The sequence below is a fragment of the Hesperophylax consimilis genome, chromosome 12 (assembly GCF_061612785.1).
Source record: "Hesperophylax consimilis isolate HC1 chromosome 12, BYU_Hcon_1.0, whole genome shotgun sequence".
Classification (NCBI taxonomy): Eukaryota; Metazoa; Arthropoda; class Insecta; order Trichoptera; family Limnephilidae; genus Hesperophylax; species Hesperophylax consimilis.
Genome location: NC_142847.1, coordinates 22,090,325 through 22,114,711, shown reverse-complemented (window position 1 = coordinate 22,114,711; position 24,387 = coordinate 22,090,325). Strand labels below are relative to the sequence as shown.

Here is a 24,387-nt window from a genome sequence, read left to right as displayed (position 1 = left end):
ATTAAAAAACTCTGAAAAAAATATTAAAAATGACTTAGAATATTAAAACAGGAATGAATAACTTTAGTCTGCCTCAGCACAGGTCACCCTAGTGAGGAGGACTAAGAAATACAGTTTACTATAAATAAATTTGATATCATATTTTGTATATACAATGTGTAAATAGTCGCTATAGTGAAAAAATAAATATAATATATAGAAATTGAAAAAAATTATACTGTAGGCACAAACTTAACAAGGAGATTCGCGGATTTTGTACGTCAGATTTCGTTCGACCAATCGTGGGAGCGTTTGTAGAGCATAGCTTTTAACTCATTTTTTAAGAATGATTTATTCATTCTAGGAGTAAAAATATAAAATTATATATATGTATAATTACAATTTAATTTTTTCTATCCGATTCGTTTATTCCTATAAAAACATTACAAAATTACATTTTTATTCGTTCTTAAGTATATTTGTAAAATGGTATTACATAATAAATACGTGTATCAATTATACCAGCATCAATACAGCTTAAATAATAACCGTAATAATAATATATTGGCGCGAATCACAAATTCTAACGTTAAAAAATAATTTTAGTATGAAATTTTGATGTATCCATATAAAAAACCCTTAATTTTTTTCGACGGTTAATATTATAAATAAATTACTGGAATACCTTATTGAAGAATAAAGAAAATCTCCATACAAAACGTCTATCCAGTACTACCCATGGTAGACGTGCATAGATGACGTCACGCACCCGTAGATAGGTGCTCTTACCTCTAAAAAAACTATGTCCAATCTGTTCAATTCTTGATTGATGTATTTTACACATTTATGTCTTAAACTTATTTGGCCGATGATTTTACATTATCACAGACAGCATCCATTAAATGCAATGCCTTCAAAATAGATCTATTTTTTTTTTCGAAAAAAAACAGGACACTGAGATAGTTTGCCTTAATTTTGGTAGGGACTCAAAATTTGTGAATTTTCTCACGTTTTAAAAAATATGTTAAAAATAATTTTTCAGATGTTTTTTTGCTAGTTAGTAAGATATAACATTTTATTAGCATTTTTATATTTTAACAAATCTCAATAAATCGTTTGAACACCTGATATAATACGAATCTACGGTTTCGTGATAAAATACAGGAAAAAATAACACATGATAAAACAATACGAAGAAAAACTACACACATTAAAAATTTCGCGTGAAATATCACTGAAATTTAGCTGTTTCAGCGTAAAACGTAGATACATAGATATAAAGATAAATGTATAATTCCTAATAATTATACAATCAACAAACGCTTGATGATTTACCCGTAGAGATGTGTAGGAAATAGTAACTGTAGGCACTCGTTCAATGTCAATGTCTCGGTTCAGATACCCAGTCGATGTTACCCAACCAATGGAGACATGGCCCAACACCCGGTTACAGTCCTGGACCTGGTGAACTTAATTACAGGGCCAGACTACTGTACATGGAATAAGGTTAAAAATGGGAGAGTATAATGGACATATGGACTGAGCGCTTACTGGAACTAAGCAGACTGTTCCCAGTACAATTAACTATGATAAAACCCACAGCAAGTCAAAAGGTTATTGAATCTTTAATGCATGTTCCTAGAAAGAATGAAAAGTTAATTGACTGTGAGGGTTAATTTGCTTTCCAGTGAATTTAGTTAGTTCTTTTTTTATATTCTTCGGCATTGTTAACGATTGATTTCAGCTTTTCAACATAAAAACTTTTTTTGGAAATTCAAAATTTCAAGTTGATAAGGAGGAGCCTATACGAGTATACCTCGGATCTGTGGACCAACTTCAACAAAGCATCTCTAATAGAATGAAAGTACAGTACAACAATTCATACCGAATACTTTTTGGGCTGTCCTGGTACTGTAGTGCCACTGAGATGTTTGTAGAAGGGCGTGCTCCCGGATTCCGAGCACTAATGAAAAAACGGATCACCAGCTTTCGAACGCGACTAGCCGCGAGTGAAAATGGTCTTGTGATGGCAGCACTTCTGGCAGGGACCTATTTACAAGCGATGGAGTCAATTCCTGATGTCATAGATTAAATATATATATATTTTTTTAATATTTTTTCTTTTAAGAAAACTAATAAGAAAACATTATTCTCATTGTGTTTTTGTATTGTTATTATTATTTTATTTTGCTTTCGTATACTGTGTACGTATTATCTTACAATATTTTTATATTTACCTGATATATTCTATGTATAATATGGAGCTCGTGGGATTGCACCACCCTCCCCTAGATATGGAATAAACAAGAAAAAAAAAGCTGTCTCTATGGACCCCACATATACCAAAAAAATATGGCCAACTAGAAAAGCATACGCGATAGGACTAAAGCTTATAATTTTCATAAAAAAATTAATTATTCCTTATTTTTGTTTTGGAATGAAGTGATACTTTTTTGATGTTGAAAACTTTTAGCAACGGGTGTGAAATAAAAATACCAAAAATGACTCTAAGCGAGATTTAGGTCTCCAGCACTTACAGCCTAAAACTGAGTTATTTTAACGAAGTAACATAATATTAGTGTCAATAGTCCTGGAAACGACAAATATAACAGAATTTAAGAATTGTTTTATTTATTTGGCAAACTATTCTACATTACAGGTTTTTTGTAATGCAAAAAAACGGATATTTAAATTTTTTAAAAGTAAATTATAAACTTTAAGACTCTTGCTGCAGACCTAAATGTTTTTCAATGGAATTTTTTGTGGTTAATGTGTGTTCATGGAGAAAAAAAAACTTGAAAATTTTAATTAGTAATTTTTTTTCGATACATTCTACGTATATACCGAGGGTTATGAAGACGCGGGTTGAAAATTGTTCACGGTCTCAACTTGGCTCAAAGCCAGCTTTACCACACCAACGTTGAATTAGCGTGTAAGAATGTAATTAGTAACAGCCATGTGCATATTATAGATTTAAAAAATACCGAAGACAATACATAAACACGCAAGAGGTGACATTATTGTGTTATGTTACGTTGGCACAACTAGAAACCGTTGATAGGACATAGAGCAAGGTAGAATTATAAAAAGATCATGGGGGCAGTTTTACTATTTGTGACAATCATCGAAAGATAGTTGCTAAATGATTGTAAGTGACGTTGAAAACGTCGATGGTCAATGCATTGGGTCGCTCTGTTGATAGGTGCATTTCGATGGGCAGAAGTCCTCGCTTTTGGAGCATAAATGTATACCTAACTTATCAACCCACAATGTAATTATATTTAGACACCAATAAAACATTTATAAATTTAAACTTACTTTGATAAGCAGCTCATAAAATGGATGGACTACACTGCTTCACCCATGCTAGTTAGTTGTTAGTTTCATCATCTTCTAAATACGTCAGAGCAATCATCAGTCAAGTTCATGTTCATGAATGAACGCGGAAAAATAGAAAACATAATTATGAATGATTTTGCCTAATGACGAGGTTTTACGTGGAAACAGCTTACTTCAGTTTTATCTACAAATCTACCTAGAATACATTTAACGTTTGAGTCTGTAAATAATTAATAGACAAACATAGAGGGCTCAATGATTGTTTAAATGGTTTTAAATGGCAACACCAAATTGGTTGAAAGGAAAATAACGTCACTTTAAACAGGACTACGTTCCAAGTACAAATTTTTCTCATCAATATGAAACGGTATTCAGAAATAAGTGGTACCTACTTCCCGAAAGAAGATGATTCTACATCATAATTCTTAAGAAATTTAATAGAGAATTAGTTCTCATTTTTAACACGATTTAATTTCATGGAAATGAAATTTTGTAGTGGACATTTATTATTAAAGGAAAATTTATCAGACGCTCAATTAAACACAAAAATAAAGCTATGTGGAAGAAACGCGCACTTTCGGCCGTTTAAAAAAAATAAAAACGTTAAGAAAAACCGAAACATTTTTCCTGTCAGTTGTCATTCGTTGTCAAAAATAACCTCACATTTGAATTTACTTTCTTTTTTTCTAAAATCGGTGTTGCCATAGTAATGAAAAATATTTTTCATTTTATGAATTACTACGAGTAAATTGCTAAATAATTGTTTTACTGATCTCGTGGGAAATGGTTGCTTTGTAAAGTAAGTACGTTTATTTTCTTGTTATTTTTTACGGTTAAAAATGCTCGCATTTGTCGGATAGATCGGTCAGTTCAATTTGAAACTTTGTCGGTTATGACTAAAACTATTGAATTAAAAATTAAATTAATGTTAACAAGGACTTAAGATGTGTTTGTCAGGTGTAGTTCATGTTTGACTTTCAAAAGGTGATAATTTAAGGTGGGTCGGTATAGAAAACGTGATGAAGTTCTAGCACAACTCAGTACTAGCACAGATTCTTTGCTTTATCATTCGCATGCAGATATGCCCTTCGTGCGCTTTACTATAATAAACGTCAAATTATAATTTGGTATTGTTGATTTAAATAAATTGACTACTAAATATGATACTCAAGGCACACCACTGATACTAAATAATTTTCTTGAACAATTCAGGTTTTTAAGCCCCTAAAAAAAGTACGTTAATTTTTAAGATAATCTCTATACTAGTCGAAAAAGGAATAATATAAAATTCCCTCGATAAAAATAATCGTTGTACTCAAAAAATTCGAAAATTATAAAAAACATTTTGGTTCTATTATACAACATGTTACAGGTATGAAAAAAATCGCAGTGTTTGATATTAGCTTTATTTAAAAAAGTTAAGGTTTTATTAAATATTAGACTACGTATTAAATATAATCATTTTTTTATATCTTCGCTCAAACGTTGTTTCAACTGATTTTAAATAGTTTTTTTTTTATGTATGTGATTTTCCAGCCGAACTAGACAATTTTTTTATAGAAAGTTTCTATATTGGAACAAGAGAAAAGCACAATTATTTCATAGCAAAATTGCATCACTATCTCAAAATCACTATTTTTTATTGTCTCCGTATAAAAGTGGTCATAGAAATGCTGTGAAAGAGTAACATCAACATGTAGGTAGGTATTTACATACATTGTAAACAGTGCAAACCTTCCTACAGAAGCAACCAAACTACTATCAACTCGTACGTAGTCTCACGTCTCGATTACTGCAACGGCATTTATGCCAGCCTTCCAAAATATCAAATTGACAAACTTCAATCAGTGTTTAATGCAGCAGCACGGCTCATAACCGGGGTTTCAAAATATTCGCACATTTCAGAACACCTTCGTAACCTTCACTGGCTCAAGGGCCCTGAAAGAATCCAGTACAAACTGTGCTGGATAGTGTTTAAATCCATCAATGAAATGGCCCCACCCCATATCTCTGAACTATGCGTCCCGTAAAACACTGGTCTGAGGTAGTCAACTCTTAGATAAGCAGTAGGCAGACTGATAGAACTTTGCGAAAGCCAACTACTAAGTTTGGTGATCGCGCTTTCGGAGTATCTGGGCCGAAGGCTTGGAATAAACTCCCTCCGGAACTAAGATCCATAACAAGTTCAACAGAATTCAGGTCTAAACTAAAAACTTACCTTTTTAAGCTGTCATACCCTTAAATTAAATATACCATTTCTAAGAGAAAGTCCAGTTATATTCAATTTTCTAATTATGTCTTAAATCCTGTATCTAAATTTCGCTAATAAACAATTAGATAATGTTAATTAAGTGTTAATCTCAAGTGACTTACCAGGTAAGTATTGTACTGTATATTATCTCCATAAATAGTTAGTAATAACATAGATCACTGTAGAAATGCATTATAAATTTGTACAGCGCCCTTGAGGTGATTTTGCACAAAAACGGCGGTATACAAGTCATCCAATTATTATTATTATTGTGATACACGAGTGATTTTTGAAAATGGTTTGTGATGTTTTCCTTGAAGACAATCTTGCATCACTCGTCCCGTTTCCGTGTACTTCATAATTATTAATTATCTTTATATTCTGTTGTCACCATGATAAGTAGTGTAATTACTTAAATTTTATATGTTTATATTGACTTAAATTTTTTGCTTGTTACTCTTACCTGTGACCGTGTATGTAGTATGTATATTATAAGTATATTTTGCTTACTAAAGTAATGTATCATAAGACCATATTATGACAATTTGTTTGCTTAAATAATAATACAATATTTATAGCAATACTTTTGTGTTGTGTAGTGGTCCCAGAGAAAGATCTTACGTACCTCATCGACGGTTGTCTTTTTACTTCTCATAAGTCCTGTATGAAAACGAAAAAGATACTAGAACGATAACGTCACCTGTTAACTTTCTCTGGGACTACTTACAATGAATGTATTAATACAGAAATCTCTTATCAAGAAATACCAAAAAACACTGGTATTTTTATTATTTCTGGAGTGAAATTTGCACCGATTTTACATTGTAAATTTGTAGGTGACCACAGACCAAGTGACCAAAAGTGACCATTTTGAGCTTACAAGGTTATTCAACCTACGAATTGTAAAATTACCATGTCAATAGAAAAAAGTTTCTCCCATACAACTTAAAATAACCCAAAAAGGGCGTAAAATTCTCGGACTAAGTCGGGAAGTAAAGCTACTTTATATAATTAATAATATATAGGTCGTTTCACAAACTTTTTACAAAAGTGATACAAACAAAGCAAATAACTATCGCAGTACTTACATTTTCTGTTTTGCTCGAATTGAGTTATAAATTACCTACGTGTTATACAAACACGTGACTCCAGTGAAAAACAACAATAAGCGTGCCGGAGTTTTCCAATGAAATCCATTACGATGCAGCGATGTTTTTTTAAGTGAATTTATTGAAATCCCGGAACAATTAAAACCCGCTTTTCCAACAGTTTTTTTTTTGATGAAACGTGACGAATGGGCATAATGATGGCGCAGCAAAACACTGCAACACGCGTAATGTAATTAGGGCTGCCACCTTTCAAAAACAGTAGACACGGAGATTTTATGAATATAGTTTTTTTTATTAAAATAAAAGTTTTTTAGTATGAATTATTTAATTAAGGCAAAATGTCATGGTAAATTACCATTGGTAATGTTTTTTTAAAATATATATGACCTAGCTAGTGCTAGCTGACTTGGACCAGTTTGACACTTAAAACTATAATCATATCATCATCACTTAACTATAGTCCACTGACAATCAGTTTCGCTCGTCTGTCCACAAATTTCCCATTAAAGAAAAAACGCGTTCAACAAAAGCATTGCTTATAGGAATTGAAAAAAAATTTGGTTTAATTTTCGGGTCTCGTCATAAAATTTATCTTCGTCGACATTTTTCAAACCAAGTGATTCAACAGCTTCCACAGTATCTTTGTAACTTACTGCACTTGTTAAATCGAATTTGGAAAAGATTTTGAATACAGAATCCCGAAAATCATAATATGTCTGTATGTATTCAAGAGTTCTCCTGTAAACCTCATTGGCTTTTTTTTAATTGATCCTGGTTAGAAGGATTCGCTACCACCACCCGGTCTGACCCGGAGATATTGATGTTAAACTCGTAGCCCGGACATGCACCATGCAAACCCGGAGAGGTGGCAGCCCTAAATGTAATACATATATATTATATGTATGTATTACTTAATTAAATCATCGCTTATTCACCAGTTCCAAGGATCAAGATTAATGTTTTCCTGCTGAAAGGGTTTACGAGAAATTGCATAAATGCTTTTTATGTCGTTTGTAATTTTTTACGTATTTTTCCCTTCGATGAAGACTCTTTTTTCAAGGAAATCTGAAGTATGTGTCATTTTCAGGAAACAATAATAAATGTTTAGTTAGCAATTCCGATAATACATAATCTGTTTAATAACCATTCTCGTATAGGCCAATAATTTTTTCATATTTTATTGGAGGTCGGTTAACATATTTTTGTAGTAATAATTTTTTTATTTGCACTACTTATAGACTTTAGTCATTAGTCATTAGTTTTAGTAATTGGATGTAAGTTATTAGACATCGTCGTCACTTATCTAAGTTCGTAATTACAGGTTAGAAGGATAAGTTATTTGACTTTATTATAACATATTTGAAGTAAGTATTATAATAAAAATTTGGAATTTAAAATAACTAATTATTATTATTTCTGTTATTTTTTGACGCTTAGATGGTTTGGGCATGTAGAGCGAATGAACGAAGAAAGGTGTATGAGGAGAATATATGACGCGAATGTGAATGCTAGAAGAAGTTGGGGGCGCCCGAGAAAGACAAGAGTCTGAATAACAGAAGAGTGGTGTATGTAAGACCGTGTTGTTTGGCGGACCGTCACCTCTGCCTACCCCTGCGGAGAAACGGAAAACGTGATGGTTAGTTAGTTAGTTACAGGATGTTAAGGGAAGTACTTGACATACTTTAACCAGTGATTTCTGACATTATTTGGAGTAAAAAATGTAATTGAAATATTGTTATCCGGTGAATTTTTTTGATGTTATAAAAAATATGTACCGAAACCAAACAAAAAAATAAATCTTTTATGTGTCGCCACCCTACAATCAAAATTTCATTTACAATTTTTCCTCCGAATAATGCTTATGCTTATATAACACTTATGTAAACTGGGGTATCAATCATCACAGAGAACTTGAAAATGAACTTTCTCCGATAAATTTTTTGGTAACTAAACTAAGGTCGGGTTGTTTCACAGAATTTGAACAATTCATCAAATTTCAAAGTAGATTTTAAAGTTCTTTGAAGGTTCTTTTCAAGTTCTGTTATTAGTTGAGTTTTGTGATACGACTGGACAATAATGACACAGTAACAGAACTTGAATAGAACCTTCAAAATCAACTTTGAAATTCAAAATGAACAACCCGTACCACCCCTCCACACTTTTCAGGCAATAAACAGTTGAAAGTAACCCCGTAACCATCTTTTTTCAAATTTGATTTTGAAAATTCCAACATTCGAACACGTTAAAACAAAAATTCAAATAAATTATTTTATATCACAGTTAATCAAATATGATTTAAGATTTTCAAGGCCAAAAGTATTTTTGTTATTTGTTTTTGGGGTGTTATGCCGTGTTGCGCTAACTGCATCTTTATGCGATGTGACACATCTGCCCCGATGATTGACACTGTATCGTTGTCAGAAACGTTGGCTAAAGAAGGAGTTAGCGCAACTCGGCATAACACCCCAAAAACAAATAACAAAAACACAGTTAATCAGTTTATCGCATTATACCATTAGTTTCCGGACGCCATATTTCAAAACATATAGCTCATGATGGTAATAACGATAAGATCTGAAAATAGTTGCGACGACCTCGAAAATTCAGATAGTACAAAATCGTTAAAATTTCATGACTACAAAGATCTCTCTTTGAATGTTTTCAGGCTTCAGACTAACTTACAGATTCTGCTCGGTGATTATGGTCTATTTCTAATATTTATTGTTATGGTTTCTATCTGTTTGCTTCGCTAAAAGTACGACACATATAACAAAAGTCTTCTTTGCACAACCTAAACCAAAATACCATTATGTACTATGTATACACCAAACAGTCTGCGGTTCACTGTTTATCGTCTATAGAAAGTGTTAAGTTCACTAAATTCACGGTCGAATCACATTAATATTTTATGTTCTGACAATAAATCAATACTGTATCAACACGGTGTGACACGTCATCGCACTACAATTGGGACAGAACACAAAGAACCTCACATATTAATAGTCGCATGCTATTTCAGAACACTTTTCTCGGTAATGTCGGCGAAGGTAACGACACACTTTCCAACTTCTGTTTTCCCGATACTTTTGAGTCACATCCAAAAGTGTGGGACGCGGCTGCCGATGAATGAAACATGTTATGGTAATTTTTGACAGAGTGCTATTTTGGGCCAAGTTTCCGGTATAAACGTGCGAACGCTAAAGTGACAATAATTAAAATATTACAGTTTTTCAGTTACAATACAAATGGACACTCGCAGTAGATGTCAATGAAGCCAAGCAACAAAATCAAAAAGCTGAGAAAACGGTGGACAAATATATTTAAGTGACATAAATGTAACATTTTATTTGTTACAAATTTGTTGAATAACTACAAAAATTATTTTGGAAATTATGTGTGTCAATATTTCTTGACCACTGAATACTGAAAGTAACAGACGGCAAAGATAGCACACAAGAATAGTCAAAAGAGTTAGGCCTCTTAAGCATGAATCTTAGATGGTTTTCTGATTTTCCCCAAATTTGTGGCTTGACATCTTCGGCGAGGTCAACTCATCCCCTTCGTATTTTAGCACGCAGATATTTTTTGTAAGTGCCTAGAAAAAGTCTCTTATCTAGATTTAAAGTAAGTGAACTTCTGCCCTTAAATAAGACTACCTTTCTACCCTTAAGAAAACTGTAAGAATATAACATATTAATCTACAAAATTGAAAATTGATTTATACACAACATTTATAAAAACATCAGTTTTCCAATAAGAGGTGGTATTTTGATATTCAATCGTAAAAGATCAATGCTTTCGTTGCTTGTGTGACACGTAGCGTCGTCTTGTTGAAAGTAAACGTTGTCCAGATCAATACCATCCAATTTCGGCTATAAAAAAATCATTAATCATCTCTCAATAGTGCAATCCATTCACCGTAACTGTTGCTCCAGCCTCAAAGTAAGGTCCAATGACTCCGCCGGACCATAAACCGCACCAAACAGTCACACGTTGAAGATAGAGAGGCTTTTTAACAATAACTCTTGGGTTTTCCGAGCCCCAGATGCGATAATTTTGCTTGTTGACGAAGCCACCGAGTTGGAAATGGGCGTCAACACTCAAGATGATTTGCATTTGATTCACTCAAGTGAATTTTAATAATTTCAATGCGTTGTTGAAGCGTGTATCGTTCCATTTTTATTAATGGCGTAGTTTTTACTTGTCAAATGTCAAAAACTGACAGCTTCAAAAGTAACATCTACCGAAATAGCGGGCTATTCAAAATAACACCTCTTATTGGAAAGCCCTGTACATGAACACAACACAAGACAACATAGTAAACTATACACACATTCAGTAAAGACTGAAAATGGTAAAAGAAACATGGGCCACAAGGGTATATACATATACAATCTCCTTCCCAATGGCCTTACACAGTAAATAGAATGAATATATTTAAGAAAACACTGTTTGCTCTTAAGATCAGCGAGCAAAATAAAAATGTACTTATGTAAGATAGGTAGTAATCAATAATAATTTGATTTTTATTTTTGATGTGTACTTTTAAGTTAAGAAAGTGGAATGTGTATATTTATTTTAACTAAAGATAAAAAATAAATAAAAATTTAAAAAAAATATTTTTATTTTTATATTAAAATGTAACATTTCTCGGACATCCCCAACTTCTTCAACCATTCACTTTCGTGTCAAATATTCTCCTGACGCTCCTTTCTCTTTAATTTGCTCAACATGTAAATAAAACCGTCTCATCTTTCCCAGCTTTATTTTCATCCAATAATAAATAATTTCGGATCCCCAATTCTTTGTCATACCCAAAGATAATATCTTTGTCATCCCATGGCTAGCAAAAATCTCAAAGAGCGCTTTGACTCTTGGGAAGACTGAAATTGAACTTTGAAATTACTGCAATTGCCGTCATGGAAAGAATCCCACGAAAACCTTTATACGTCGAAATTAAATTTCGCGGAATCACCCATACCTAAGTGCTTTTGCTCCGAGAAAGGCACTTTGTATATTTTACATGTCGTAGTCTATGGAATGCCTAGAACAAACTCTTAACCACACGAGTAGGTTAGAACAAAAACAATGAACAGAATGGTTTTATTGAAGAAGAAGATATTACAAATAAATCTAAGCCCAACATAAATCAGAACAAAAGACACAAAAAATAAAAAAAATGTAACGGTGTCGACTGGGAATCGAACACAGGATCTCTGCTTACCGAGAAAACTGTACAACCTGTAACTTATCTTACCCACAACTTTCAGAAAAAGTTAATAAGTATTCCGTATAAATAAAAGTCGAATATGTTTTTCCGAGACACTATCGAGGTTACAAATAAAGTTTTTAGAATTTTGTAATCATTCAAAAATATGGGAAAAAATAGTTGGAAGAAGATAAATAAGTTGCAAAAATGACGTACAATAATTAGGTCCCAATGGTCGAGTAGTTAAAGACGTTGTCTCGGTAAGACAGAGATCCTGGGTTCGATTCCCAGTTGAGACCGTTATCTTTTTATTTTTCTGTGTCTTGTTCTGTTTCATGTTTCATTTAGATTTATTAGTATTATCCACTCGAGGGATTTTTGACATATTATGCCATGTTTGAAAAAACGTTTTGAGCAATCGCTTGCCATAATATGCCTAATTTATAGAACCTAAGATAAACGGTGAAATCTATATGGAATTATTGAATTTAAAAACCGCAGTAAGCAGTTTCTTATATTTCCATATTAATATTTTTAGGAGTAGTATTAATTAAATTATAAGATATATGACGCCAATCGCTCAAGTGATTAACTTTTTCGTCAATGATATATTACTTTTTTAATTTTTTTTATTAAATATACAAACACATTAAAATACTTTACAAATGTAGATATTTCGAGGCTGATGGCGAAAAAATTATATTATTTAACGAAATAAATTAATACAACTCAATTGAGAAATTATTTCTCGTGTTTGAGTTTAGTATAACCTTCAAAAATAATTAATAGATAAGTTGTTCCAGTAAAAATAGAATGGCTTTAGTGCAGAAGTCCAAAAGGGTGTTGTGAGCGCGGAAAATAGTCGAATGTTGTTAGAATTTTTTTTATTGATTTATTGACGTATAATCAATTCCGTTGGCCTGTATGGGTCCTTGGATTCCAAAGGCATTATCGATGGCAACAGTTTTCTTTCAAACCATTCTATTTATTTCAAGTCGCTGTTATGGATGCAGGCGACTTTTGAAATGCACATAAACCTTGCAAACGCCACTGAAAAGCAATGAATCCAAGGCGATGCACCACGTAGTAATTTAAAATCACATGTTTTTGGTTTGAAAATTTGGTCGCCTACAAATGTTTCAGATGCTTTAATTAAACACTGCGAGTAGAATACATCTTGGCCTTTGAAATAATCGAGTATTTTTTAGATAAGTCTTTTTATAAGCCAACAAAAAAATAATGTATAAGACCTATAAAAAACTGCTTTAAAGTTTAAAATCTCCTACTTACGAACCCATTTTCGGTTATGGTTGTATTGTATAATGTGGCGAATTAAGTTATTTATAAAATAATCGAAAAATATTTAAATATTTGTGCCTGAACATCCACAAAATAAAATAAAAGGCAGTTTTTGGTCATGTTTTTTTCTTGCATAAATCAAAACAGGTAGATGGTGTGAAACGGGAATTTAAGCCTTATCGCCATCTACGTAAGATATGTTATTGATAGCGGCTCGATTCAAAATATTACACGAAGTAGTGCATCGCCTTATGCCCTGCTTACAAAAAGTAAGGCCGTATTTTTCGAATGTACATAATCAATCAAACACCCTAATAACTATTGATGTCAAGCCATTTTCAAGCAGAACATAGATTATTTTTATTCCCACAAGTATTAATAATGTATTCTATCCACTCCTTCAAAACCACCTACCATCATTCCTTTCGTTTTCCTTATCTATTGAAAGAGATTTATCAAGATAAGATTTGAATTATTTACTCTATTATATTTTATTTTAGCTTAAATGTAACTAATAATAATAATAAATTCTTTATTCCAGGATGTGGGGAGGTTAGTGCAATCCCACACATCCCATAGAGGGTATAAGTACAGATAGTATTTACATATAGTAAAATAAATAAAAAGGGATTAAAAATTAAAAATTAAATTAAAATGAAATTAAAGCAGAGAAGCAAGGGAATCATTGATGTATTGAATCCATCGGATCTAAGATTGTGGGAGCAAGTATCTTTCTCCAATGGTCTTCAATGCTCGATCCTGAAGTCAGACGGGATTCTATGATAAGAATGTTTCTGGAATGGTTTATCCTTCCCTCAGTCCTAATATTACTAATGTTAATTAATATTACTAATGTTCTTTACATATAATATTTTTTTTTTTTGATTTCAAACTCGACAATATATTTTTCAAATAAATTTGATTAGATGATATCACTCGATTAGTTACAATACTCGTACCAAAAAAGAGCGTAAAACAAAAAAAAACATATTATTATTTATTATTTTTTTATTATTTATTATTTATTACATTTATTATATAAGTACATTTTTGTTTATTTGTTACAATATAAGATAAAATATTTCAGGACCCCTCTTCCATAGAAGCATTAGCTTGTGGCTGGAAGAGGAGTGTACATTGTTTTATTGCAATAAGTATGTAATTAAAAATAAAATGATTTTAAACTTATTTAAATGAAGTGAGTTATTTTTCATGAAGTGAGTTATTCTTAAGATTAATTCAATTGGAAACATTTTTATTTTTTGTGAGTTTGTCTTTAAAATATTTTTTTACAGTGTTTATTATTTTGATGTTATCATTAATGTTTCTAATTTCTTCAGGTAGTCGATTGAAAAAAATTCTTGCCCGGTAAGTGTAATAATTTTGTGCAAAGGAAGTGTTTCATTTTGGGCATGGAAAAATATATTTAGGTCTAGTACGGTTTTCAGTTAGAAATTGATACTTGTCTTTTTCTTTTATGATTTGAATTAGTGCATTTTTAATATAAAGATCTTTAAATGAAGGCACTTGAAATTCTTCGAATAATCGATCCGTTGGGTAATCGGAAGGTTTTAATAAATTGTAATAAATTAAATTACCATTAATCATGCTATTACAATAATAATTCTAAATGCATAACTCAACTATGCATATCTTGTATCCAGGAGATTAGGATCACGGACGTCCATATTGTATGCAAAATAGGCAATTAATGTAGACCAGTTGATTAATATAGACCCTTGAAGAGTTTGGGCATGAAGAGTTCTAAAAATATGTCATTTAATACGTGAATAGTTGAAGCACTATTTTAGCTACATCGTTCGTATTTACATATCTACCATTTGAAACATTTTTTATTTCGCATTCATACCTATTATGAGGAACTACTCTATCGTGAATACAAGGAAATATTAGCAGAACCTTGGATGAAATATACATATTATTCTTCCATGGCTAGAACCGTCATACATGAAATTTCACTGCACAATCACAGGAAATTCAACGAATGGAAAAACAAGTTAATTTAAAATTATTAAAAAAAATTTAGTCTCGCCTTCGCAGATTTGTGATTCATGCAGAAAGCTGTTGACATTATTTAGGTGCGAATATTTACAGGGCCGTCGCGGACGAATTCTTATGCTCAATGTGTGCGGCGCACACGGGCGGCAGATCTAAGGGGCGGCCTCTTCAGCACCCTTTGCCACTGTGTTGAGATCTATTACTGATACTGATAAGTTTCCATTCATTTGCAAATTTTACTAAAGGGTGAATATATTATTATAATAATATATTATTTATTTTGTCAAAACATAATAACTCCAAACAAAACATAACTAAACCATAAAAAGTGTATAATAAATAAACACATTTTTCGAGATTTTACCAACTATACTCACACTTACAATACAAATATATGCACTTACATATATGTTAATATTTATTAATATATTTTTTCTAACATTTTTATTATGAATATTTAATTTACAAAAACCAAAAAAAAAAAACAAAAATTAAAACTTATAAAAAATTAAAACTTTCTTCTACAACACATAAATACTTGTCACACCTATAACCACGTAAACACCTCAGCACAGGTTCTCCTAGTGAGGTGTTCACGAAATATACAATATTACTCACACACAGTTTCACCTTCTCAAACCTACCTTACACACAACATATTATAGTTATAAGTTTGAAATATATCATGTACAAATATAAATAATTATGTGAACACTGTAAATATTATATAGAAATAAATAAAATAAAAATAAAAATTATCACGATGCGGAACACGTGGTGGAACACGTTCGTGATAATTTATTCGAAATTTACCACATGTTTATCAGGAAACCTGTTAATTCATTCGTAAAGGGCCTGCAATCCCGTTTTTAACAGGATTACCAATTTTTTTCTTAGTAAATTAGCAATTCACATTTTAATGCACAAGAAATAAGTAAATGCAGTCGTTTGCTACTTTGTTTTTATTGCAATTAAGTAATCGTGATTTCTGAGAATTAAGTTTGTAGTTACGACCGATTAACAAGTTTAAAAAAGGAACGCTAAAATGGTTCGTGAAATTTGTCATTCATATGTTTCAATCAAATTTAATAAAATGTCGATGGCCTAGCGCAAATATGTGTCAATGTAATTTGAAAATGTACTTTATAAGAATACTCCAGGTCAATTATAAAAAGAAAAGCAACAAAAGTTTTTATCAATTCTAGGTGAAATAAGTAAATATGTCAATTTGCCTCGAAACATTTATTTACAAAGTAAGTAATCTTGATAAATGCTTTTCAATACATGTTATTGTTTTTTCCTTAAAACTGCACTTAACACATGTGTGCGCTAGGCCATCGATGTGCTTTTGGAACCCTTGAAATTTGTATAGCATTGGCTTGTGTTAAAGTCAATAACTTTTATTGTTCTCGAGCCCCACTGCAGATCGCTAACGTGAAAAACAAGAGTTCACGTTGAATAACTTGAGAACACTTAATCGTCGTAAGCTGTTGTTCGTTGGCGATCTGCAATCATGCTCGGGAACGTTGACAAGCTACCGACATTATCAAAAAAACCTTTATCAATCGACCGTGTTAGATAATCAGAATCATATAAAGTTTCTAATTAGCAGACTATTTATTATTCATTCGAGAATTAATTCTGCTTTTCACTCATTTAAAAAAAAACTTCGCACTTTTAATGTTTTTCATTATTTTATTATTTTGTTCAATTTCAAATAATGATTAGTTTTCATTCCTTCACATTATTTCTCAACCGTTCTAATTTGTATTTGCCCACTGGCTGCTTTAACCCTCACGGCGACCCTGCCACATATCATAAAGAACAATTCTTGGATATGAATGTTGTTTAATTTCCTCAGTAGTGAACTACTTGTACTGCGAATTCGACTATTTTAGCACACAATATCCTGGACGACTTAAGGCACAGCTCACAGCGCCTAGTTCTGGAAAATCCTTAATATGGATTGCTTTGTGCTTCTTTAGCTAGAATAGATTATTGCGCCGCTACGTTTATATGGGTCACCAAAGTAAAATGACGGGAATCGAATTATATTATGGTACTTTAACCTTTCTTAGAAAAAATATTTACGATGTCGATAGAAATTTTACTTTTAAAATGGGGTTGGCTGTCAGGTTTTCAAGAAAAAATATCTGCTTTGAAGTGTAAAATTCTTACACTTACGAAAATTTTTGTTGGTTAGATGATGATCGGAATACATTTGTTTATGCCAGAACTTCACAAAATATATATATTAATATATTTTTTACATAAACAATTTTTTTTATGATTTGTACATACGCTGTCACATATGATTATTAAATGTAACTGTTATATCTGTCTTACTTACTTAGCAGACTTAAGGGTTGGGAACTCTTTGTTAAAAAGTAAAAGGTTCTGCTTATAATTGTGTTTATTTACGTTACAAATAATAGGTCTGGATTTAGCTACACTGTTCATTACCCGAAGGTTGGTAATTCTCTAGTTCGAGAAGCTTGTTCCCTGTCAAACTCATCTCACAAGTAATTGATTCGTCGGAAATACTGACACAATTTTTAGATATATTATTACAGTCGGACAAGCTAAAAACCAATTCGTAGAAGCATTTAAGGCGATGCCATACGTAGTAATGCAAAATCATGTGTTGTTGGTTTGAAAATTTGGTCGCCTAGAAATGTTTCAGATGCTTTAATTAAATACTGCGAGTAGAATACATCATGGCCTTTGAAATAATCGAGTATTTTTTAGATAAGTCTTTTTATAAGCCCAGAAAAAAATAATGTAGAAGGCCTATGAAAACTGCTTTAAAGTTCAAAATCTCCTACTTACGAACCCATTTTCGGTTATGATTTTATTGTATAATGTGGAAAATTAAGTTATTTATAAAACGATCGAAAAAAAAATTAATATTTAAGCCTGAACATCCACAAAATAAAATAAAAGGCACTTTTTGGCCATGTTTTTTTCTTGCATAAATCAAAACAGGCAGATGGTGTTAAGCGGGAATTTAAACCTTATCGTCATCTACATAAGGGTTGTTATTGATAGCGGCTCAATTTAAAATATTACACGACGTAGTGCAGTTTTCTGAATTGAAACGTTGCTTGAAATGGCTTTAGCCGTGTTTGGTGACCAGATCTGAATAGCCAGGTACTTCCCCACCTTCCTCTTCCCCATCTCCCTCCCCTCCCCAATACCCTCAGCCTCACAACATACCCCAATTGGGGATGCCATAGTCTCACTGGCTCCAGACGGGAGCAGTTGGGACTCTTGTGCGGTATTACTGTAAAAAAAAAAAAAAAAAGTGCATCGCCTTAACTAGTTTTCTAGGAAAACAAATTGAATCTTCTACGATTGTATCCACATGCCTACCCCACATTCGAATAATGTGAGTACCTACATTTAATGTTTTTCTTCTCTCGTTTGATGGGTGGAATTTTTCTAGTTTAACGACTTGACCTGATTCTTTCCGCAATTCAAGCAATACAACACGTATTTTTGTTAATTGATAGTTCAAAAGAATTTTGTTCCGAAGATGTGTGGTTTTTAAATATTACAAATATTCAAAACAAACATTTATTCTCGAGCCTTAAATGGCGTCCTTTAGGTGATATTTTACAAAAAGTGGCCAATTAAAAATTATGCTAGAAAGTAGTGAAATCTATAATATCTATAATACGAACTTTGCAAGGAGAGAAGTGAGTATTGCTAATTTCTGCTCGACCTCATATTTCAAATTAGTGGTTAAGACGCTGTTCCGGTAAGACAACAGATCCTGGGTTTGATTCCTAGTTGTGACCGTATTTTTTTTAATATTCTTTGTTCTGTTTCATTTAGAGTTATTATCATTATTTTCTTCTTCTATTTATTAAAAATCTCTTCAATAATTTGGTAATTCGGTTAAAAACAGGATTGCACGCCATTTCCTGATAAACTTTTAGTAAATTCCTAATATATCGGAACACGTGTTCATACACCTGCATTTGCCTTGATAATATACAATGACGAAATGGGAAAATATTTTAATTTTTATGAACACGTGTTCGGACATCAAGATTTTATATATATATAAATATATTTTTTTAATAGTATTATTATTAAATTTTCAAAAAAATACAAAACAATTTGATAATGCCTACAGAGGGCGAAACAGCTGTCCCGCGTAATATTGATTACACAGCAGAACTTGTTTAGTAATAAACCGTTTTAGTGGATAATTTAAAAATAATACTATTGAATAAATAAAAGAAACCCCAAAAATTAAAATAGAGTTCTACAAATTTAACATGACAACAATAAATAAATAATGATAATTCATTCGTATTTAACTAAACGTTCATTAGGAAACTATATACTTCAATCCCGTGTTTGACCGGATAACGAATAATTTAGAGATTCATAATAAAATAGCAATATTCAATATTATTATTTTTTCTCCATGTGGTATGTTATTGGGTATCTACGTTCAATCTTTAAGAATATGATGTTATAATTAATTGTTTTGCTATGGGTGGTTTGGTAGGTACCCTTTAATTTCAATTGTCAAACAGACAGAAACATATTATTATTACGGTTTTATGAAGTTGGCACACTGCGCAATAATTTAGGGTTAACTATTCCCAGAATTCCATTTTCATTTTAACTTTCAATGTTATTTATACATGCGAGAGTTACCAACTGCCGCGATTTTCTCGGAAAATGCCCCATTTTTGGTGAAACTCGCACAAACTCCGTTTCTTATCAGATCCGACAAACATTCTGTGAAGCCACAATACCACTAAAGCACACCATCGTGGCACCGTGTGACCTCGCCGCATTGTGGCTTCGACTTCTCCCTTTATGATTATCTTTCCCATAATATGATAATATTACGTTGTGAAAGGCTATGAGAACTGACGGCTTCAGTAGCTATAAATATTAGCTTATAGCGTGAAGTATGAATATCTCTGATAATTTTCTCTTTGAATAAATATTTTTATTTGCTGGCTTTTCTACCCATATTTATTTTGATAAGAAGAAAAACGTTGTTGATTAGATAAGTTAAACAATTAATTGTCTCTATAAATTTTACATAATTTATAAGAAATCTTTTAAATATTTAAAAATTATGTAGATAATAAATTTGAACAAAAAATAAAAAAGCTGTGCAAATTTGATGACGATCGTTCACCGTTGTAGAATTTTTCAGCAGCTTAAAAAAAACAGGTTTATTTTGGATTTTTATCTGTTATTGAGATTAATGTACACCTTAAAAATAATTGAAGGTATTACCATAATATTATGCCATTTAAGAAAAATGCAATGTTTTTATGGCATGCCAGTGTTAAAATCCAATGTAAGCAAAATAATACCCCTAAAATTTCAACCCCTTTTTAATGCGGTTGTCGGAATTGGAAAAGATCTCAATTAAAAATGGAAATGTTGCAATAGTTTAACCTCTCGACTGTGAGTCGGACGCCGGCATCCGAGAAATATTTTTGCTTGGTTTTTTTTTTAAAGTGCTATTTTAACCCTTATCTATAGAGAAACTGTATGAAGAACAAGGTCAAAATCGCTTGCGCTAATATCAGTCTAGAAGATACCTTTTATTTTATTAGTGTAGCCTCTTTGGTAGCTTTCAAATTGACTTCTCTATGAAAAGCCGTTGTCATATTTTTTGTGCATCTTTTTCAACGTTCGCTGGTGCACGGACTGCTACAGTAAAGACTGTATTATACGACGAATTTCCCAAAGAAACGTAAGTAAACATGATTTTATGCATAGTTCATTGAACAAGTCATGTGTTTTTCATAAATATAATTCATTTTTGCAAAAGACAAATACGTAAAATTCCTGTCAAAAACTGGAAGTGTTTTCGCTCTGAAAATTTATTGTGTTTGAATCAAGTTATTTATGTCATATATTACATTATTTGGAATGATTTACATGTTATTGTGTAGAAAAACCATTTGAGAGAATAAATAAAAGCTTTTGTTTTGTCAATATTTAGTGTTTATTTTATGAAAAATGAATTACTGGCCGAAAATGTCAAAAAAAACTTGCTTATAAAAAGTTCATTTTTGTTTATCATTATTGACATCGTAATATTATATTATTTGTAGAGATTCATATGTCATTATGTAGGGAAAACTATTGGCATTGTGTTTCAAAATCATTGTTTAGTCAATATTTAGTTAAAATATTATAAAAAAATAAGTTTTGCATCTCAGCAATTGACACCAATACAATCAAGATTTCCAATTTGTTTGAATGTATGTGTTTACGGAATTTTACGAAAGCTTTGAAAAATGACTAGTGTCACCATCTGTAGTGATATGTGAATATTGCAATCTCCATACAAAAGAAACAACCACTGCAGGGTGTACTAGAAAATGTAAAACTATTGTTTTATTTACGGAAATATTTTTTTTGTTATTTATTGTTTTATGAAAAATCGTAATAAATATCACAAAATTAGATCAGGTGTACAGGATGTGCTAAAAAAAATTATAAGATTTTTTTTTATATATGATAAAAAAAAACAGTATGCAATTATAAATATCTTTTTTAAAATTATATAAATACAAGTATATGTCTGATTGCTTCTATCGCTTTGCAGAATGGAGACCACAATACAACATGATGCAGGGGGCAGAACCACCACAGACACCGCATCGATCGCCATGACGGTATGTTTTGTATTAGTAGTAGTTATATTAGGTTGATTGTACGCTTCATCTTTTCCAGAATTGAAAGACATTAGTGTAACAATAAATGTTTACTGTTTCAGGTTTCAAATCGGCCACATAAGAGGAACATAAGAGAACATAACATAAGAGGAACTGAAATAAATACGATGAAAAAAAACTTTTTTTACTAAACATTTTTTTATTGAACCCCACAGCACTTGAATAAAAAAATGTATTTCATGTAATATAAAATTGAAATAAATATGATGAAACATAAATCTCCGACTTTTATTTTTATTGAACCACCCAGTTACTTGAAATTGAAAAAAATGCATTTTATGTTATATAAAATTGAAATAAATATTATGAAAAAAAATATCACTAAAATTTATTTTTATTCTCATTGAATCATGATTCTTTGCACCACTCTGTATTTCGATAAATATCTGTATACAAAAATGGCGGCCATTTTGGATATCGATGTATTGAAGTTGGTCAACTGTCTGAGGTAAATATTGTATATATTAGCATTGTTTTGGATATAAATTCATTATCGAAATAATAGGTGTGAGATTCCATTAGAAAGGTAATTCTATCTAGTTTATTTTGATGTAATTTTTATAATATTTCGCAATATAATTGTGTCAAAAACCAAGTTAGTAAAGTGACAGCGAAAATTTACATCATAGTGCATAAATATATTTTTAGCATTATTTATTTACAGGTTTCTAGTATAAAAAAATATTATTAGTAACAACAATAGTATGAACTACCAAAAACTCAAAGAATTGCTTTCATAACTTTATACAATACGACACAAAAAAATTCTAAAGTGCACGCTTGGCTTGACATTTTTTTTTGAAAAGCCTAAAATATTTTACATTTTCAAAACAACGTAAATGCCATTATTTCTTTGAAAACACTTTTGGTTTGTTTTTTTTTCATATAGGCTATTTATTCAGGTTTGTGTAGAAATAATAAAATCCGTTTATATTCATATACATAATTTTTTTGACAATTGTTTCCCGAACGGGGGAATTTTTTATTAATTTTTCAGATAAAGTTAGCTATTCTGGGAAAACGTCTTACGATATAATCATGAACTATATATGAATAATTAGCTACATTATCTGGTAAACAGAAAACAATCGAAAAAAAAGCAAATACTTAGTTTTCATTAAGATATTTGAGCAGAACACATCGAGGTAATTTTCGCGCCGTTTCCGAAATTTCGTCCCACATTCAACAGGTTAAATGCTTTGTAGATGAAAATAATCTGTGCAATGGGGCATGTTCCAAGAAAAAAGAACGATAATAAATTACACTAAAAAAACAGATTAAAAATGTACATTTATGTTGTTTATCAGCAACAACCTTTTATTTTTTTTATTTATTGAGCTTGAATAAATAATTAATTGTGGATAGGTGACAATTTTGCCAAAAGATAAGAACCGCAGCACAAACTATAGGTCACGGGCTTCGATTTTGAGGTCAAGCCTTTTTTCATTTAACTCTTGGATTACTTCTGCTTTTCACTAACTAACCATTATGCCATTTCCCCGCAAGGGTATGCAAAGAAGACGGACCGCCAAACAACTCGGTATTGGCACACACTTCTTGACTCATTCACATTCATACATCGTCTCATACATACTCTTCTATTATTCTGACTCTTTTCATGACCCGACTCGAGTATCTGATTCACTTGATCGTGCCGTGTCTTCCTCGGGCGTCCCCGACTTCTGCTACCATTCGCATTTGCATCATATAATCTCCTTACACTCCATTCTTCGCTTATTTGCTCCACATGCCCAAAACATCTAAGCATCCCTTTCTTAATCTTACTTATTACGATTACATCAGCCTTGCACTCTTTTCGGATCTCCAAATTTCTCACACGATCATACATGGTTTTACCACGCATAAGCCTCAGGGATCTCATTTTAACAGAATTCAGTCTGCTTTCTTCCTCTCTCTGCCCCACTTCCATACATCTGGGTAGGTACCAGCACTCCATTGTGGACTGCTAGCTTCGCTTTTTTGAACAATTTTTGTTAGCACTTTTTCACTCACTTTTTATTTTTTTTTTCATTGTTTTATTATTCTGTTCTATTGTAGATTATCTCGTTCTGTTTTTATCAGATTTTTTTTCATGATATTTTGCGATTATTTGGTTTGCTTTGTTTTATGCTTATTTAACAAGTATCGATTATTGCGATTATTAGGTTCGCTTTGTTTTTTCCTTCTTTGAGTAGAATCGATTATTGCGATTATTTAGTTTGCATTTAGCTAGTATTGATTATTTGGTTTGCTTAGTTTTATACTTCTTTAGCTAGTATCGATTATTGTGATTATTTGGTTTGCTTTGTTTTATTCTTCTTTAGTTAGTATCGATTATTTGGTTTGCTTTGTTTTATGTTTTTAGCTAGAATTGATTATTGCAATTATTTAGTTTGCTTTGTTTTATGCTTCTTTAGCTAGAATCGATTATTGCGCCGCTACATTTAAATGTGT

At 31.5% G+C, this 24,387-nt stretch overlaps 1 long non-coding RNA gene across 1 annotated transcript; it reads left to right on the top strand.

Annotated features, from left to right (window-relative positions):
* The first annotated feature begins 20,678 nt into the window (after window positions 1-20,678).
* LOC149419323 (uncharacterized) lies at window positions 20,679-22,439 on the top strand. The gene is made up of 3 exons (XR_016302875.1): window positions 20,679-20,942; window positions 21,804-21,873; window positions 21,975-22,439. It is a non-coding gene; the product is annotated as an uncharacterized LOC149419323 (long non-coding RNA).
* The last annotated feature ends 1,948 nt before the right edge of the window (window positions 22,440-24,387 follow it).